The sequence below is a fragment of the Mustela erminea genome, chromosome 19 (genome assembly GCF_009829155.1).
Source record: "Mustela erminea isolate mMusErm1 chromosome 19, mMusErm1.Pri, whole genome shotgun sequence".
Classification (NCBI taxonomy): Eukaryota; Metazoa; Chordata; class Mammalia; order Carnivora; family Mustelidae; genus Mustela; species Mustela erminea.
Genome location: NC_045632.1, coordinates 10,715,980 through 10,734,545, shown reverse-complemented (window position 1 = coordinate 10,734,545; position 18,566 = coordinate 10,715,980).

The window sequence follows — 18,566 nt, the reverse complement described above, 5'->3', positions numbered from 1 at the left end:
TACTGTATGGCAACTAATGTAACATAATTAAAAAAAAACATAAACAACAATAACAACAAATTGAACTTGAAACAAAATGTTGTTTCTTACATAAGTATATTCCTTTAGTCTATTATAAAACAGAAATTAAACATTAAAATCTTAATTATTGGAATATATTTTAAAACTCAAAATGTGTTTTTAGGGGCATCTGGGTGGCTCAGTGGGTTAAAGCCTCTGCCTTCAGCTCAGGTCATGATCCCAGGGTTTTGGGATCAAGCCCCGAATCGGGCTCTCTGCTCAGCAGGGAGCCTGATTCCCCCCTCTCTCTCTGCCTACCTCTCTGCCTACTTGTGATCTCTGTCTGTCAAATAAATAAATAAAAATTTTTAAAAAATTTTTAATCCTCAAAGGTTCTAAACAATTATTGAAAATGAAATATAGCCATTTGTATGTCTCTATTGGAGAAGTGTCTGTCCATATCTTCTACCCATTTTTTGATATGCTTGTCTGTTTTGTGTGTGTTAAGTTTGAGGAGTTCATTATAGATCCTGGATATCAATCTTTTTTTTTTCAATTTATTTATTTTCAGAAAAACAGTATTCATTATTTTTTCACCACACCTAGTGCTCCATTCAATCTGTGCCCTCTATAATACCCACCACCTGGTACCCCAACCTCCCACACCCCCGCCACTTCAAACCCCTCAGATTGTTTTTCAGAGTCCATAGACTCTCATGATTCACCTCCCCTTCCAATTTCCCCCAACTCCCTTCTCCTCTCTAACACCCCTTGTCCTCCATGATATTTGTTATGCTCCACAAAGAAGTGAAACCATATGATAATTGACTCTCTCTGCTTGACTGATTTCACTCAGCATAATCTCTTCCAGTCCCATCCATGTTGCTACGAAAGTTGGGTATTCATTCTTTCTGATGGAGACATAATACTCCATAGTGTATATGGACCACATATTCCTTATCCATTCATCTGCTGAAGGGCATCTTGGTTCTTTCCATAGTTTGGCGACCGTGCCCATTGCTGCTATAAACATTGGGGTACAGATGGCCCTTCTTTTCATGACATCTGTATCCTTGGGGTAAATACCCAGGAGTGCAATTGCAGGGTCATAGGGAAGTTCTATTTTTAATTTCTTGAGGAATCTCCACACTGTTCTCCAAAGAGGCTGCACCAACTTGCATTCTCACCAACAGTGGAAGAGGGTTCCCTTTTCTCCACATCCTCTCCAACACATGTTGTTTCCTGTTTTGTTAATTTTGGCCATTCTAACTGGTGTAAGGTAATATCTCAATGTGGTTTTAATTTGAATCTCCCTGATGGCTAATGATGATGAACATTTTTTCATGTGTCTGATAGCCATTTGTATGTCTTGATTGGAGAAGTGTCTGTTCATATCTTCTTCCCGTTTTTTGATATGTTTACCTGTTTCGTGTGTGTTGAGTTTGAGGAGTTCATTATAGATCCTGGATATTAAACTTTTGTCTGTACTGTCATTTGCAAATATCTTCTCCCATTCCGTGGGTTGCCTCTTTGTTTTTTTGACTGTTTCCTTTGCTGTGCAGAAGCTTTTGATTTTGATGAAGTCCCAAAAGTGCATTTTCGCTTTAGTTTCCTTTGCCTTTGGAGACATATCTTGAAAGAAGTTTCTGTGGCTGATATCAAAGAGATTACTGCCTATGTTCTCCTCTAGGATTCTGATGGATTCCTGTCTCACACTGAGGTCTTTTATCCATTTTGAGTTTATCTTTGTGTATGGTGTAAGAGAATGGTCGAGTTTCATTCTTCTGCATATAGCTGCCCAGTTTTCCCAGCACCATTTATTGAAGAGGCTGCCTTTTTTCCACTGTATATTTTTTCCTGTTTTGTCGAAGATTATTTGCCCATAGAGTTGAGGGTCCATATCTGGGCTCTCTACTCTGTTCCACAGGCCTATTTGTCTGTTTTTATGCCAGTACCATGCTGTCTTGGTGATCACAGCTTTGTAGTAAAGCTTGAAATCAGGTAACGTGACGCCCCCCCTTTTATTTTTGTTTTTCAACATTTCCTTAGCGATTTGGGGGTCTCTTCTGATTCCATACAAATTTTTGGATTATTTGCTCCAGCTCTTTGAAGAATACCGGTGGAATTTTGATGAGAATGGCATTAAAAGTATATATTGCTCTAGGCAGTATAGACATTTTAACAACGTTTATTCTTCCGATCCAAGAGCATGGAATGGTCTTCCATCTTTTTGTGTCTTCTTCAATTTCTTTCATGAGTGTTCTGTAGTTCCTCGAGTACAGATCTTTTACCTCTTTGGTTAGGTTTATTCCCAGGAATCCTATGGTTTTTGTTGCTATCAGACACATGAAAAAATGTTCATCATCACTAGCCCTCAGGGAATTTCAAATTAAAACTACATTGAGATATCACCTTACACCAGTTAGAATGGCCAAAATTAGTAAGACAGGAAACAACATGTGTTGGAGAGGATGTGGAGAAAGGGGAGCCCTCTTCCACTGTTGGTGAGAATGCAAGTTGGTGCAGCCTCTTTGGAGAACAGTGTGGATATTCTTCAAGAAATTAAAAATAGAACTTCCCTATGTCCCTGCAATTGCACTCCTGGGTATTTACCCCAAAGATACAGATGTTGTGAAAAGAATGGTCATCTGTACCCCAATGTTTATAGCAGCAATGGCCATGGTTGCCAAACCATGGAAAGAACCAAGATGCCCTTCAACGGACAAATGGATAAGGAAGATGTGGTCCATATACAGTATGGAGTATTATGCCTCCATCAGAAAGGACGAATACTCAACTTTTACAGCAACATGGACGGGACTGGAAGAGATTATGCTGAGTGAAATCAGTCAAGCAGAGAGAGTCAATTATCATATGGTTTCACTTCTTTGTGGAGCATAACAAATAGCATGGAGGACATGGGGGGTCAGAGAGAACGGAGTTGGGGGAAATTGGAAGGGGAGGTGAACCATGAGAGAATATGGACTCTGAAAAACAATCTGATGGTTTTGAAGGGGCAGGAGGTGGGAAGTCGGGGTACCAGGTGATGGGTATTATAGAGGGCACGGATTGCATGGAGCACTGGGTGTGGTGCAAAAATAATGAATACTGTTATGCTGAAAATAAAAAATAAATTAAAAAAAAGGAAAATGAAATATAATACTAATTTATATTCTGCCTTACATTCTATGAGGAAATCTCACCCAATCTATTACCTTTGTTCTTATTTCTTGATTTTGTGGTTGAATATATTCCATTCACTTTCTTATTTACATTTAGTAAAACCCACCCATTTCCTGTTCAGTTCTATATGAGTTTTGATAAATGTATATAGTCATGTAACCAACACCTAAGTCAAAATATAGGACTGATTTGCCCTTGTATTAATGGTATTGTTAGTGTTTGTTCTTGTGTGTCTGACTTATCATACTTAGTGAATACCCTGTGGATTTATTCCTGTTGTTGCAAATGATAGGGTTTCTATTCCATTCCTTTTTGTTGCCTCCAATCCTTGGCTCCAAATTCCAGAACCCTTCTTCTCCAGCCAGCCAACAACCCTCCCCATGCCCTGCCCCACCTGTCTAGATGGTCTCCACCAGAATGTCCTTACATTTGGAGGGAGGGCATCATTCTCATGTATCTATAGCATCTTCCTCAGAAGCCAGGCTGGAGAAGAAAAGCTCAAGTGAGATGGTCACTTTTTTTTTTTATTTCCAGCATAACAGTATTCATTATTTTTGCACCACACCCGGTGCTCCATGCAATCCGTGCCCTCTATAATACCCACCACCTGGTACCCCAACCTCCCACCCCCCGTCCCTTCAAAACCCTCAGATTGTTTTTCAGAGTCCATAGTCTCTCATGGTTCACCTCCCCTTCCAATTTCCCCCAACTCCCTTCTCCACTCTAAGTCCCCATGTCCTCCATGCTATTTGTTATGCTCCACAAATAAGTGAAACCATATGATAATTGACTCTCTCTGCTAAGTCAAGCAGAGATGATCACTTTTGATTGAGATCATAGCTTGTACATCTACTCCTTGGAGTAGATTTTAGACCTAAAATCAGAAGCTCTGCTCTCCCTGTATAAAGGGCCATAGACTGGATTGGTACTGTCTTGTCCTCCCCATTAAGACTCGTCAAGGATACAGCAGGGTGGTTCTTCCAGCTGACTTCCTGTAAGCATCATTTAGGAAACTTAGCCTCAATAAACTTGGGAAATATGGGTGCAGAAGAAGTAGTGGGTGAGGACCCAGGGCCACCCACTGGAGTTTTTTTTTTTTTATGTTGACCACATTTCTAGAGAGAGGGCACACCCAATGCATGTGAGAAACCTGGTTATATACTATGGTTTTGTTTTGTTTTTTTGTTTTGTTTTGTTATATGTTTTTTGTTTTTAAAATCACATTTGACCTATGGAAACATTTAGATACCAAACCATGGAGGAGGAAGGCAGTGGTTGCTAGTTCAAAGAAGACAATGGGTCAGGCTTGCCTGTAGATGACAAAGGTGTCTCTGGGCCAAGAGGGCATCTTGTCTCACTTCTCTCCCATAATACATCTTAATTTACTCATCATTATCAGCCTAAAGCTCATTCATAGCATGAAGGTAAGGTTCCTAGTGAGTGGGTTCCTATGTCAGGAAATAGCTAGTTGTCCTTTGGGGATAAAGTGACCAGGGGCAGAGAAGTAATTCTCTTGGTATGGTGAGAAAGATCTGCTACTTATCCCTTCAGAGAGTTTGAGAGTCTATTCAAGAGGCTGGTTGCCTGATAGCATGTTCCTTTGGTACTGTTTTAAAAGTTGGGGAAGATCCTTGGAATTCAAGTCAACCTCCAGGCACCAAAAAGGATCAGGCTCTTATCTCTATGGCATGGCCTTAACTGGGGTTAGGTCTATACTTTAGAGAATGGGTCTAATCTTGATTCCCTTGTGCCTGTCTTCTCTAACTACTATTTTAATAATATGAATAAGCATATGACAGTTCTGTATCTCTCCCTTAGTATTGCTAATTCCTTCATTATATTTTGTGGTTTCTTTGTTTCCTTATGAAGTTTACAATTTTTTTAGCTTCTTTTTTTTTTTTAATTTCCAGCATAACAGTATTCATTATTTTTGCACCACACCCCGTGCTCCATGCAATCCGTGCCCTCTATAATACCCACCACCTGGTACCCCAACCTCCCACCCCCCGTCCCTTCAAAACCCTCAGATTGTTTTTCAGAGTCCATAGTCTCTCATGGTTCACCTCCCCTTCCAATTTCCCCCAACTCCCTTCTCCACTCTAAGTCCCCATGTCCTCCATGCTATTTGTTATGCTCCACAAATAAGTGAAACCATATGATAATTGACTCTCTCTGCTTGACTTATTTCACTCAGCATAATCTCTTCCAGTCCCGTCCATGTTGCTATAAAAGTTGGGTATTCATCCTTTCTGATGGAGGCATAATACTCTATCCCCAGGGGTACAGGTCTGTGAATCACCAGGTTTACACACTTCACAGCACTCACCAAAGCACATACCCTCCCCAATGTCCATAATCCCACCCCCTTCTCCCAAACCCCCTCCCCCCAGCAACCCTCAGTTTGTTTTGTGAGATTAAAAGTCACTTATGGTTTGTCTCCCTCCCAATCCCATCTTGTTTCATTTATTCTTCTCCTACCCACTTAAGCCCCCATGTTGCATCACCACTTCCTCATATCAGGGAGATCATATGATAGTTGTCTTTCTCTGCTTGACTTATTTCGCTAAGCATGATACGCTCTAGTTCCATCCATGTTGTCACAAATGGCAAGATTTCATTTCTTTTGATGGCTGCATAGTATTCCATTGTGTATATATACCACATCTTCTTGATCCATTCACCTGTTGATGGACATCTAGGTTCTTTCCATAGTTTGGCTATTGTGGACATTGCTGCTATAAACATTCGGGTGCATGTGCCCCTTTGGATCACTACGTTTGTATCCTTAGGGTAAATACCCAATAGTGCAATTGCTGGGTCATAGGGCAGTTCTATTTTCAACATTTTGAGGAACCTCCATGCTGTTTTCCAGAGTGGCTGCACCAGCTTGCATTCCCACCAACAGTGTAGGAGGGTTCCCCTTTCTCCACATCCTCGCCAGCATCTGTCATTTCCTGACTTGTTTATTTTAGCCATTCTGACTGGTGTGAGGTGATATCTCATTGTGGTTTTGATTTGTATTTCCCTGATGCCGAGTGATATGGAGCACTTTTTCATGTGTCTGTTGGCCATCTGGATGTCGTCTTTGCAGAAATGTCTGTTCATGTCCTCTGCCCATTTCTTGATTGGATTATTTGTTCTTTGGGTGTTGAGTTTGCTAAGTTCTTTATAGATTCTGGACACTAGTCCTTTATCTGATATGTCATTTGCAAATATCTTCTCCCATTCTGTCAGTTGTCTTTTGATTTTGTTAACTGTTTCCTTTGCTGTGCAAAAGCTTTTGATCTTGATGAAATCCCAATAGTTCATTTTTGCCCTTGCTTCCCTTGCCTTTTGCGTTGTTCCTAGGAAGATGTTGCTGCGGTTGAGGTCAAAGAGGTTGCTGCCTGTGTTCTCCTCAAGGATTTTGATGGATTCCTTTCGCACATTGAGGTCCTTCATCCATTTTGAGTCTATTTTTGTGTGTGGTGTAAGGAAATGGTCCAATTTCAAAATTTTTTATTTCTTTTCAGCGTAAGAGTATTCATTTTTTGCACCACACCCAGTGCTGCATGCAATCTGTGCCCTCTATAATACCCACCACCTGGTTCCCCCAACCTCCCACCCCCCGCCCCTTCAAAACCCTCAGATTGTTTTTCAGAGTCCATAGTCTCTCATGGTTCACCTCCCCTTCCAATTTCCCTCAACTCCCTTCTCCTCTCCATCTCCCCTTGTCCTCCATGCTATTTGTTATACAAAGAAGTGAAACCATATGATGATTGACTCTCTCTGCTTGACTGGTTTCACTCAGGATAATCTCTTCCAGTCCCGTCCATGTTGCTACAAAAGTTGGGTATTCGTCCTTTCTGATAGAGGCATAATACTCCATAGTATATATGGACCACATCTTCCTTATCCATTCGTCCCTTTCCAAAGTGGTGCAGCCACTTTGGAAAACAGTCTGGAGATTCCTCAAGAAATTGAAAATAGAACTTCCCTATGACCCTGCAATTGAACTCCTGGGTATTTACCCTAAAGATACAGACGTCATGGTGGATAATCTTTTTAATGTGCTGTTGGATCCTGTTTGCTAGGATCTTGTTGAGAATCTTAGCATGCATATTCATCAGTGATATTGGTCTGAAATTCTCCTTTTTGGTAGGGTCTTTGCCTGGTTTGGGGATCAGGGTAATGCTGGCTTCATAGAAAGAGTCTGGAAGTTTTCCTTCTGCTTCAATTTTTTGAAACAGCTTCAGGAGAATAAGTGTTATTTCTTCTTTGGAAGTTTGGTAGAATTCCTCAAAATCAAAAACTTCTGCACAGCAAAGGAAACAGTCAAAAAACCAAAGAGGCTAATTTAGGCCATTCTCACTGGTGTAAGGTGATATCTCAATGTTGTTTTAATTTGAATCTCCCTGAGGGCTAGTGATGATGAACATTTTTTCATGTGTCTGATAGCCATTTGTATGTCTTGATTGGAGAAGTGTCTGTTCATATCTTCTGCCCATTTTTTGATATGATTGTCTGTTTTGTGTGTGTTGAGTTTCAGGAGTTCTTTATAGATCCTGGATACCAACCTTTTGTGTGTACTGTCATTTGAAATATCTTCTCCCATTCCATGGGTTGTCTCTTTGTTTTCCTGACTGTTTCCTTTTCTGTGCAGAAGCTTTTGATTTTGATGAAGTTCCAAAAGTTTATTTTCGCTTTTGTTTTCTTTGCCTTTGGAGACATATCTTGAAAGAAGTTGCTGTGGCTGATATCGAAGAGATTACTGCCTATGTTCTCCTCTAGGATTCTGATGCAACATGGATGGTACTGGAAGAGATTATGCTGAGTGAAATAAGTCAAGCAGAGAGAGTCAATTATCATATGGTTTCACTTCTTTGTGGAGCATAACAAATAACTTGGGGGACATGGGGAGTTAGAGAGGAGAAGGGAGATGGGGGAAATTGGAAGGGGAGGTAAACCATGAGAGACTATGGACTCTGAAAAACAATCTGAGGGGTTTGAAGTGGCGGGGGGGGGGTGGGAGGTTGTGGTAACAGGTGGTGGGTATTATAGAGGGGCATGGATTGCATGCAGCACTGGGTGTGTGAAAAAATAATGAATACTGTTATGCTGAAAATAAATAAAATTTTATTAGCAATTCGGGTCTCTTCTGATTCCATACAAATTTTAGGATTATTTGCTCCAGCTCTTTGAAGAATACTGGTGGAATTTTGATCGGAATAGCATTAAAAGTATAGATTGCTATAGGCAGTATAGACATTTTAACAATGTTTATTCTTCCGATCCAAGAGCATGGAATGGTCTTCCATCTTTTTGTGTCTTCTTCAATTTCTTTCACGAGTGTTCTGTAGTTCCTCGAGTACAGAACCTTTACCTCTTTGGTTAGGTTTATTCCCAGGTATCTTATGGTTCTTGGTGCTATAATAAATGGAATCGATTCTCTAATTTCCCTTTCTGTATTTTCATTGTTAGTGTATAAGAAAGCCACTGATTTCTGTACATTGACTTTGTATCCTGCCACATTGCTGAATTGCTGTATGAGTTCTAGTAGTTTTGGGGTGGAGTCTTTTGGGTTTTCCATATAGAGAATCATGTCATCTGCAAAGAGAGAGAATTTGACTTCTTCATTACCAATTTGGATACCTTTTATTTCCCTTTGTTGTCTGATTGCTGTTGCTAGGACTTCTAATACTATGTTGAACAAGAGTGGTGAGAGTGGGCATCCTTGTCTTATTCCTGATCTCAACGGGAAGGATGCAAGCTTTTTCCCATTGAGGATGATATTTGCTGTGGGTCTTTCATAGATAGATTTGATGAAGTTCAGGAATGTTCCTTCTATCCCTATACTTTGAAGCGTTTTAATCAGGAACGGATGCTGGATTTTGTCAAATGCTTTTTCTGCATCAATTGAGAGGACCATGTGGTTATTCTCTCTTCTCTTTCTTAATTCGTTCTATCACATTGATTGATTTGCGAATGTTGAACCATCCTTGTAGCCCAGGGATGAATCCCACCTGATCATGGTGGATAATCTTTTTAATGTTCTGTTGGATCCTGTTGGCTAGGATCTTGTTGAAAATCTAAGCATCCATATTCATCAGTGATATTGGTCTGAAATTCTTCTTTTTGGTAGGGTCTTTGCCTGGTTTGGGGATCAGAGTATTGCTGGCTTTATAGAAAAAGTCAGGAAGTTTTCCTTCTGTTTCCATTTTTTGAAAAGGCTTCAGGAGAATAGGTGTTATTTCTTCTTAGAACGTTTGATAGAATTCCCCAGGGAATCCATCAGGTTCTGGGCTCTTGTTTTTTGGGAGGTTTTTGATCACCGCTTCAAGAATCCTAGAGGAGGGCGCCTGGGTGGCTCAGTGGGTTAAGCCGCTGCCTTCGGCTCAGGTCATGATCTCAGGGTCCTGGGATCGAGTCCCGCATCGGGTTCTCTGCTCCGCGGGGAGCCTGCTTCCTCCTCTCTCTCTCTGCCTGCCTCTCTGCCTACTTGTGATCTCTCTGTGTCAAATGAATAAATAAAATCTTTAAAAAAAAAAGAATCCTAGAGGAGATCATACGCAGTAATCTCTTCGATATCAGCCACAGCAACTTCTTTCAAGGTATGTCTCCAAAGGCAAAGGAAACGAAAGCGAAAATAAACTTTTGGGACTTCATCAAAATCAAAAGCTTCTGCACAGCAAAGGAAACAGTCAAGAAAACAAAGAGACAACCCATGGAATGGGAGAAGATATTTGCAAATGACAGTACACACAAAAGGTTGATATCCAGGATCTATAATGAACTCCTCAAACTCAACACACACAAAACAAACAATCATATCAAGAAATGGGCAGAAGATATGAACAGACACTTCTCCAATCAAGACATACAAATGGCTATCAGACACATGAAAAAATTTTCATCATCACTCGCCCTCAGGGAGATTCAAATTAAAACTACATTGAGATATCACCTTACACCAGTTAAAATGGCCAAAATTAGCAAGACAGGAAACAACATGTGTTGGAGGGGATGTGGAGAAAGGGGAACCCTCTTCCACTGTTGGTGGGAATGCAAGTTGGTGCAGCCTCTTTGGAGAACAGTGTGAATATTCCTCAAGAAATTAAAAATAGAACTTCCCTATGACCCTGCAATTGCACTCCTGGGTATTTATCCCAAAGATACAGATGGAGTGAAAAGAAGGGCCATCTGTACCCCAATGTTTATAACAGCAATGGCCACGATCGCCAAACTGTGGAGAGAACCAAGATGCCCTTCAATGGACGAATGGATAAGGAAGATGTGATGCATATACACTATGGAGTATTATGCCTCCATCAGAAAGGATGAATACCCAAATTTTGTAGCCACATGGACAGGACTGGAAGAGATTATGCTGAGTGAAATCAGTCAAGCAGAGAGAGTCAATTATCATATGGTTTCACTTCTTTGTGGAGCATAACAAATAGCATGGAAGACAAGGGGAGATGGAGAGGAGAAGGGAGTTGAGGGAAACTGGAAGGGGAGATGAACCATGAGAGACTATGGACTCTGAAAAACAATCTGAGGATTTTGAAGGGGCGGGGGGTGGGAGGTTGGGGGAACCAGGTGGTGGGTATTGTGGAGGGCATGTATTGCATGGAGCACTGGTTGTGGTACAAACATAATGAATACTGTTACGTTTAAAAGAAATTTTAAATAAATAAATAAATAAATAGATCTTTCTTTTGGTATTTTCTAAATGTAGTAAAATATATATAATGTAAAATTCACTATTTCAACTTTTTAAAATTAATTTATTTATTTTCAGAAAAACAGTATTCATTATTTTTTCACCACACCCAGTGCTCCATGCAATCCGTGCCCTCTATAATACCCACCACCTGGTACCCCAACCTCCCACCCCCCGCCCCTTTAAACCCCTCAGATTGTTTTTCAGAGTCCATAGTCTCTCATGATTCACCTCCCCTTCCAATTTACCCCCAAAACTTTTTTTTTTTAATTTTTAAGTAAGCACCACACTCAATGTGGGACTTGAACTCCTGACCGAGATTGAGAATTACATGCTCTACTGACTAAGCCAGCCAGGCACCAACCCAACCCCCCATTTTAACCTTTTTTTATTTTTTAATTTTTTAACCATTTTTAAGTGAATATTTCAATGGCATTAATTACATTCATTGTATTGTGAAAACATGACCTCTATTTTCAGAATTTTTTCATGACTCCAGACAGAACCTCTATAATCATTAAGCAGAAACTCCCCACTCCCTCTTTCTTCAACCACCAGTAATAGCTGATCCACTTTCTACTTTCAAGGTACTCCATATCAGTGGAATAATACAATATTTGTCTTTCCATGTCTGGTGTATTTCACTGAGCATAATATCCTGAATAAGGTTCACAAATGTTGTGGCATGTGTCAGAATACCCTTTGTTTGCATGGCTGAATAACATTCCATTGTCTGTGTAGACCACATTTTGATTATCCACACAGGCCAATGGATATCGGGTTTTTCCATCTTTGGCTATGGTGAATAATGCTGATTTGAGCATTGGTGTACCTGCATCTATGCGAGTCCCTACTTTCAATTCCTTTGGTTATATACATAGGAATGGAACTGGTGGGTCATATGATAATTCTGTTTCGCCTTTTGAGGAAACAAACTTCTTCCTTTTCATGTTAATTTTCTTTTTGAGGTAAAATTCACATAGTGTATAATGAACCATTTTTAAAGAGTATGATTTGATGGCATTTAGTTCATTCACAATGTTGTCCAACCATCACCTCTACCTTGTTGCATTTTTATCACCCCAGAGGAGATTTTGTACACACTAAGAGGTCACTTCCCACTCTTTCTTTCCACAGCCCCTCCCTTAGCAACCATGAGTCTGCCACAAAGTCTGAGTAGTGTTTTGTTGCCATGGAAATCCTCCTCAACAACTCAAAACCTGCTGGTTCCTTTATTGAGGTGTATCATCTATTTTAGACTTGATAGTGATGTGCCCAACTGCAGCTCTGTGAAGGAGGAAAGACTCTGCCATGCTCAGGAGGATTGCCATCAAGGACAACCAACCTACTCCCTGTGGCCATGGAAGGTGTTGACTATATTTACCAAAAATTGCAGGATTTCCTGTTATTCAGTATTATTCACTCACCAATACAACTGTGCTTTTTTTTCTTCCAAAGTATGTGGAGCGATGCCTCCATTAATGCAGACACAGTGTTCATTTAATACCATGACCTAAACCAGTGGTTCTCAATCAGGGGCAATTTTGCCTCCCAGGGGACAATATGGCAATGCCTGAGGACATTTTTGGTTGTCAGAAATGGGATGGGAAGCACTGTTGGCATCTAGTGGGTAAAGGCCAGGGGTCTTACAATGCACAGGCCTTCCTTCCCAACAAAGGACTATCTGCCCCCAAATGTCAATAGGTCTGAGGTTGACAAACCCTGATCTACACAACTGGTGTAAGACCTTTAAGGAAATGATGATGTGGGAAATGTCAGAAAACCCAAAAGACTCCACCCCCAAACTACTAGAATTCATACAGCTATTCAGTAATGTGGCAGGATACAAAGTCAATGTACAGAAATCAGTGGCTTTCTTATACACTAACAATGAAAATACAGAAAGGGAAATTAGAGAATCAATTCCATTTACTATTGCACCAAGAACCATAAGATACCTGGGAATAAGCCTAACCAAAGAGGTAAAGGATCTGTACTCAAAGAACTACAGAAAACTCATGAAAGAAATTGAAGAAGACACAAAAAGATGGAAGACCATTCCATGCTCTTGGATCGGAAGAATAAACATTGTTAAAATGTCTATACTGCCTAGAGTAATCTATACTTTAAATGCCATTCTGATCAAAATTCCACCGGTATTCTTCAAAGAGCTGGAGCAAATAATCCAAAAATTTGTATGGAATCAGAAGAGACCCCGAATTGCTGAGGAAATGTTGAAAAAGAAAAACAAAACTGGGGGCATCATGGTACCTGATTTCAAGCATTACTACAAAGCTGTGATCACCAAGGCAGCATGGTACTGGCATAAAAACAGACACATAGACCAGTGGAACCGAGTAGAGATCCCAGATATGTACCCTCAACTCTATGGTCAAATAATCTTTGACAAAGCAGGAAAAAATATACAGTGGAAAAAAGACAGTCTCTTCAATAAATGGTGTTGGTAAAATTGGATAGCTATACATAGAAGAATGAAACTTGAACATTCTCTTACACCATACACAAAGAAAAACTCGAAGTGTATAAAAGACCTCAACATGAGACAGGAATCCATCAGAATCCTAGAGGAGAACATAGGCAGTAACCTCTTCGATATCAGCCACAGAAACTTCTTTCAAGATTTGTCTCCAAAGGCAAAGGAAACAAAAACGAAAATGAACTTTTGGGACTTCATCAAGATCAAAAGCTTCTGCATAGCAAAGGAAATAGTCAACAAAACAACGAGGCAACCCATGGAACGGGAGAAGATATTTGCAGATGACAGTACAGACAAAAGATTGATATCCAGGATCTATAAAGAACTTCTCACCACCTGGTACCCCGACCTCCCACCCCCAGCCCCTTCAAAACCCTCAGATTGTTTTTCAGAGTCCATAGTCTCTCATGGTTCACCTCCCCTTCCAATTTCCCCCAACTCCCTTCTCCTCTCTAATTCCCCATGTCCTCCATGCTGGGTGTGGTGCAAAAATAATGAATACTGTTATGCTGAAAAAAAAAATAAATTAAAAAAAAAAGACTGAACCAAAAAAAAAAAGAACTTCTCAAACTCAATACTAATTTTTTAAAAATAAAAATAAAATAAATTTAAAAATAAAAAAGTATATAATCGCAGGTCATGACACACAGTTTGCAGTGCAGAGATGTAGATCTTGGAAGACTGATAATAGTGTAAGGGTTCATCTGATACATGAGGATGAGTAGCAATTGACTAAGCAATGTGGATGGGTAGATCAGGAGCATTGTGGATAGAAGGGACGATGGGAGAAGGGTTAATAAAGTACAAATAAGTGAGGTACAAATTAAAGTAAGTTCTGCATGGGTGTGGAGCAGAGTTTCAGTGGGAGAGCAGAAGATGGGTTGGGGGAGCAAATGCAGCTTGTGCGGGCAGTGCTTGGGAGAACCAGTCACATCAGTAGATTTATCTGAAGTTTGAGCCCTGAGGGGTTGGAGGGAGATAAAGATACGGAGATAAAGATACCTGTACTTTAAACACTCAAGTAATCCAGTCTACAGTCTTTGGAAGGAGCTGGAAGAGAGAAGACATGGATGGACAAAACAAGAGTGGAGGGGACAACATACACTCATACTTGAGAGTTACTTGGTGTCCAGTACAGAGACAGCTTGTGAGGGTGGGACTAAGGTAACATCCCATTATATGAAGCAAAGTGGTTAGAGTGGAGAGAATCAGATTGTGAAAACAAGCAGGTCTGACACAGGGACAGATACTGGGCAATCAGCAATGGTTCCCAAATTCCTCACCCCTGCAGTTGTGAACAGTCAGTTAAATATGTGTCTTTGATATTGGGGAAGACAATGGAAGAAAACACTAATGGAAGAAAACACTAAATCCAGGTCTGAGTGAAATGTGTTTGGAGAGGGGAACACATCAGAGATGGCTGGGATGGAGAATAAAATTGGAATTTGCTTGGGTTTTTGACTACTCTTCCAACCCTTCTTCCCCAAGATATAAGATAACTGGGAGAGAGTTAGCAGAACACTTACATTCCTGTGCCCAAATCTTCTGGCTCTGACAGAGCACTGGAAGAGAGAGATTCATGAGAGATCAATTCTCCAGTTTCTATCTTTATTTCAAGTTACCCTGCTTAATGACATGCAGGGTGTAATTTTTTTCTTCCACAGCAAGCATCGTTTTGAGGCTCATCTTTTAGTTTTATCCTCTAGATTCCAGGCCCTATGGCTCTCATCTATAGGAATCCTGGACCCCTCATGGATCCCTAGACAGCATTACATGGGTTGAATAGGTCCCATAAGCTACTTGGATATGGGCAGACACAGTTCTAGATATCTGGGCAAAGGCCAACTCTCCAATAAGGTGGTTATAATCTTCTGAGTCCTCATAGTAAGAGGGACATTGACTGTTTTGGAACCCCTCCTCCTTCCCCTAGACCTACTTGCTTTGGGGGCCTCACCAAAACAGAGAAGGATGGTGTCTCTGGGATCCATGATTCTGAAACAGCCTCAGCCCAGTTAGTCTCTTGTTGGTGTATATTTGCAGAATGAAAGATCTTTGTAGACAGTAAGAGAGATCAGCAGGAAGTATGAGGTCAGAGTCTCTGGTCAGAGAATTTCTCCATCTATTGCCCCACAAATAATGGTTCCTTCCCAAGAACTTAGTTCTGGATAGCTCTTGGGTGGGGCCTGAGAGGAGACCAATCTTACTGCTTATGTTTCCTATGAGAAGTGAGTGTTTTCCTCAACTGATGTCTATTGAGGCTCAAATCCTTCTTTAAACCAGAGCCCACATCCAAGTGGAGGGGCCTGGGAAAGAGTGTCATATGGTGCCATACAGACAGAGATTCATCTTCATTGGACCATTAGTCAAAAGCCACATGTCTTTGCCTGTTATGGACCCATGTACCCTCTGTGGAATTCAGGGACTAACTATATCTACTTGGGCTTGATCAGGAAGACAATATACTCTTACACAGGGGATTTTCTTTATGCCAGCATGCAGAGGAATTTTCTCAGGAGCTATTCATCATCTGTAGGGAAAGAAAGTTTTATACCTATACCTATTCTTATCTCTATATCTAGATACAGACACTGGATAGATAGATATTTAGCTGTAAGATGGGATGGGAAGTCAAATATTCCAAATCAAATTCTCTAACATTTGCCATATTTTTATTATAATACATACACTCTTGCCTTCCAATACACCAAATGCCCAAAGTCTTGAGCTTCTCCCATCTTTTGGAAGGCACCACCAACAGTCATATGTTAAAAACAGTGAAAACGAGTCTTCAAGAGAAATGACTTTGCCAAAGACCCTGAAGCTAAGAAGGAGCAAACCAAAATTTAATTGTTAAACATCCAAAAAATATTCATCTCTGAAGCATGTCTTGGACACTCCAGGGGAGATGCTAAGGTTATTTGATCATTTCATTGATCATGACCAATATGTTACATTCCAGTGATCGATAGAGCGTGGGTTTTTCTATTTGCTTGTAGGAACACAGTGACTTACCCTTGAGGGAAGGGTCGACTTGAAAAGACCCGAGGGATCTACTTTGAGAAATGGTGAAAGTTGCTTTTCTTAGTATATACTGATATGTGAATATTTTATGTTGTATGTCAGAGAATAAATGGAAGTGTTGCTATCTAGCTATAAGATATATCTATCTATAATATCTATTTATATCTAGATATACATATAACTATACTATCTATCTATATAACTACATCATCTATCTATCTATCTATCTATCTAGTTATAATATATATCGATCACTGTCTAATAAAATATTTCTTTGTCATTGAAAAAAAAATGAGTTTACTTCAGGATACATCACATTTCCCAGCTGCTAGTGTTTTGAAATGGTGACCAGCATTGTATCCTAGACAAAGGATTTTTTCAGCTTTAGTACTATTGACATTTGGGGCTGGAGAAGGATTCTCTGCTCCATGTGTGTGTGGAGGAGGCCATCCTGGACACTGAAGGGTGTTGAGCAGCATCCCTGACCTCTGCATGGTAGATGCCAGTAGCAACCCCCTCCACAGTCATGACAATTAAAAATGTCTCCAGACATTGCCATAATGGTTCCTGGTGGGCAATATTGCCCCAACTGAGAATGAGTGTCCTGCACCATCTGTTGGCACATGCAGGCTGTGGAACTAGACCTTGTTCTGAGACATCACTTAGCTTCATCCATCCCACAGCATCTCACCTCCTTTCCTTGAGGAATTTAGGTTCTACAGGATGTAGGCCTCACCTAAGGTCACAGAACGTAGATCAGTCCAGTGGGAAGGCCTCTAGAGCACATTTCCAAGCACAAACCCTCAAAGTGTTCCTTTAACCTGCTGTTCCCTGAGGTCTCAACAAGTTCTTCCCAGAATCAAACCTATCCTAAACACCCTGTTTTTCCCTCCCAGCTACCCTGAAGGAATCTCTTGCTTCTCTACCAAGGAGGAAGACACTGTAGTCTGGAGGAAAAACTCGCCTTTTCACATTCATTCATAACATTTCATAAGAAGCTACATGGAAACTTAACCTCTCTTCCAAACTCTTGTCTTAACCCTAGCATCCATGCTGAAACTCTGTTCAAAAAGCCACATCTAGGCTGAGGTTGCAGAAAACCTCAGTTGTCCATGTGATCATTATGGGTTCATGCATGCCCTGATGTCTGGGAAATTCCAGGTAACTCCACCATGTATCCCCTTGGAGATCTCAGTAAGATATAATATGCTTGTTTTCCTTCCCTGGCTATTGTACACCTATGTTGTGCAGAAACCAGGAACCCCACAGAACTGATCTATACCCTGGGTGCAGTCTGTCAGGCCCTGTCATCACTGTTCAGGTCCTTCTACAAACTGATGACAAGAGAGGAAGCTGAAAAACTTCCTTTCTAATTATAGCTGTTTTCATCATATGTGATGAACAAAATTAACTGACTTCCTGGAAATTTTTTGAGCCAAGTCCAAGGCCATACCTGGTTCCTAAACTCAAGTGTGTTTTAAAGTCCATATCTGGGACAATCCCCTAAATTCAAGGTGTGACCTTTGTTTACAGGGGGTGGTATGGATGGGCTCAGGGGTCTTCTTTTTGGGGCCCCATGATGATCAACAACTGTGCTGTGTTGTGTGGCCTTTGACAAGACACATCTTCTCTTTGACAAGACACTTAATCTCTTTGAATTTCCCTACTTTGCAAAGTGGAGATAACAAGGAGCTCTGACAAATTTTACATAAAGATTCATCAAGGAAACATATGTAAAGCACATTTCACTAAACAGGTGCTCAAAAAGGTGTGAATTCCTGTCATTGCCGCAAAGACACCTATCATTTTCACTGTTGTTCACTAACAAAGATGTTTACTAACTCTGTTGCTAAGTCTGTATCCGAAATATTGCTAGACCTATGTTCTAATGAGCCTCCCAAACTCAGATGTCTTAATTTCTTAAACTGTTTTGTTTTTCCAGAATCATCCAGATAGATCCACCTGCTCCTACTGGATCTCCTTGATTGAGCCTTGGGGGCAATCGTCTATACTGAGTTGAGACATGGTGTGCATGAGACCCTTTAATGTGCCCTGAAGTGGGAGCTGCAGAGGTGGTGGGAGAGAGCCAGTTCCCATGCTGGGGATACCAGCCAGGTGCTCTCTGGCAACCAACCAAGTTACCAGGTGTCTCTCACTTGAGGA